Source organism: Cucurbita pepo, unplaced genomic scaffold (assembly GCF_002806865.2).
Source record: "Cucurbita pepo subsp. pepo cultivar mu-cu-16 unplaced genomic scaffold, ASM280686v2 Cp4.1_scaffold000815, whole genome shotgun sequence".
NCBI classification, from domain to species: Eukaryota; Viridiplantae; Streptophyta; class Magnoliopsida; order Cucurbitales; family Cucurbitaceae; genus Cucurbita; species Cucurbita pepo.
In genome coordinates this window covers 6665-9123 of record NW_019647027.1, presented here as the reverse complement: position 1 = coordinate 9123, position 2459 = coordinate 6665, and the positions used below count along the sequence as shown (strand labels likewise).

At 34.5% G+C, this 2459-nt stretch overlaps 1 pseudogene; it reads right to left on the bottom strand.

Annotated features, from left to right (window-relative positions):
• Positions 1-491: 491 nt before the first annotated feature.
• Positions 492-2459, bottom strand: part of LOC111785903 — a 6190-nt pseudogene continuing 4222 nt past the window's right edge.

Here is a 2459-nt window from a genome sequence, read left to right as displayed (position 1 = left end):
ATATGACAAGTATTATGTTTGTATGTCTCATAGGAATACTATGTCACGAAAAGAATGGAGGTATAACTTGTATAATAAGGATGTCATGTTTTGATGATATGTGACCTCATGCATTTTATATGTCATGAGCATCGAAATACTTCCTCGTTATGATTAATACGAACACGTACCTTACGATATTTATGTCGCCATGAACTATGCGGAGCCTTTCCCTTTTGGCTAAGCCTTACCCAACACAAACAAAGAATCATATCTTAAAAAATGGTCCTCTAATATATATGAAAAGAGGTCCTGTAATATAAATATAAATGAGTTCTTTTTATGGATGGATGATGTAGTAGCCATCATTATTTTCAAAATTACTTTTTTTTTGCATAATTATGGATGTCTTTTATTTATTTTCAAATAAATAAAGCTACCAATTATTCTACCTCATCAATAATGTTTCTATTCTGTGCACGTGTCATGGTCTTTACAATGCGATGTCACTATCAATCGTACATGAGCGTCTTGTCTTTACCTGAAAAATGATGTCGCACATGACCTGAATATTTCAAAGAATAGTTAGTAAGTAACCCCATTATGGAGAGTCATGCATAATGCAAGCACATGAAACAAATGTTGCAGGGACCTATCACTATCTCGTTATAAAGCTTTTCATATTCTAAACAGTAGTGAACTACGCTTCCCTTACCTTTGGAATAAATTGCATCTTAAACTTGAAACTCTTGTATTGCTCCAAAAGGTCTCCCTCAATGACGGTGAAAGTGATGCAATTGTTCTCTTCGTCAACTTTTTCCACTTTCTCCTTAACTGCTTTAGTTTCCATCGAAACGTTGTTCGAGTTTTGAAATGTTTATAAAAAGTCAAGAGTTCAAGATTATGTAATGACTTAACCTAAATAAATTATAAATCGTGAGGTTATTTTCAAGGATCGAGCCAATTTTGCCCCATTTGCCCTCATGTAGGTCAACCTCGTGTATTATGTCGGTGGAGACATCGGAGATATGATGAGGCCTCTCATGAAATATTTCCTTAAACTTTAAAGCTAAAGCTCGGATTTCTACATCCGTTTCCACCCTTTCAAAGAGACACATATGAATGTTATGGTTTTTATAGTAATAGATCCCATTAATTAGGTCATTGTGAATGATGTGATCAATAATATTTTAAATTATTTCTAAATAAACATTAGCATATTTGTTTTTCAAAACTAATTATGAATATGTGATTCAAACTATTTTTAAATAAGAATATTTTGATGGACCCAAAAAATTCGATCAATACAACTTAAATTGTACGTGAAATAGCCCAAAACTATTGGTAATAAATATTGTCCGTTTAAGCCCATTATATATCGTCGTCGGCCTCACAATTTTAATACACGTCTGTTAGGGAGAGATTTTTACCCTCTTACATAAAATGTTTCGTTCTCCTCTTCAACCGATGTGGGATCTCATTCATACTATTTTTCCTTTTCACATAGAACAGAGCTACATGGTCTGAGACAAATGCATACATAGAATAGGCTACATCACGACATAATATGTTTATTTAAGTATAAAATTAAGATTAGCAACATAGTAATAGCCAATTATTATTCCATAACATAGTAATAGCACCACCACCCAAGAGCTATGAGTGGAGATAGAGACGTTGCTCATGCTTTAGCAGCTATACACGAACCCTCGTTATCATATCCCATGAGGTGAGCATCAATGTCTTTGGCGGTATCAACACAAAGCTGAAGAAAAGTATGTGAATCTGGAATTTGTTCATGCAGCTTCTCATATTCCAAAGTAATGTGAATCACACTTCCCTTATCCTTTGGGATACATTGGACTTTAATTCTGAAATTCTTGTAGTGCTTTGAAAGGTCTCCTTCTATCTCTTTCCACGTTAATGAATTGTTCTCCTCATCCACAGCTTCTATTACCCTCTTTGACACACAAGCCTTCCCTTCTATTAATCAAATAAAAATGGTTAAATTATGAGTTAGGTTTGTTAGCCTTTACGTTTGTGTTTATGATATGTTCATGATACAAAATTTAGAGTTCGAGAATCAATTAGACCTAGTTTTTTAATAAACTTGTTTTTATTCTTTAAAATTACATAAATATTGTTCTTTTAGAGGATTTCAAGATTTTAAAATGTCTCCACTGCGGAGAGGTTTTCACACCGATGTGGGATCTTACAATTCACTCTTTTTGGAGGACCAACATCCTCACTAGCACACCGTTTGGTGACTAGCTCTGATACAAACGATAATAGCCCAAGCCTACCATTTTAAAATGCATCTACTAGAGAGAGATTTCCACATTCTTATAAAGAAGGCTTAGTTTCCCTACTCCAACCGATGTGGGATCTCACAATTCACTCTCTTTTGAGACCTAGTGTCACGGTCATGCTTGTAAAAGGTGATTGTGACACACAACGTCCTCACTAGCACACTGTCTGGT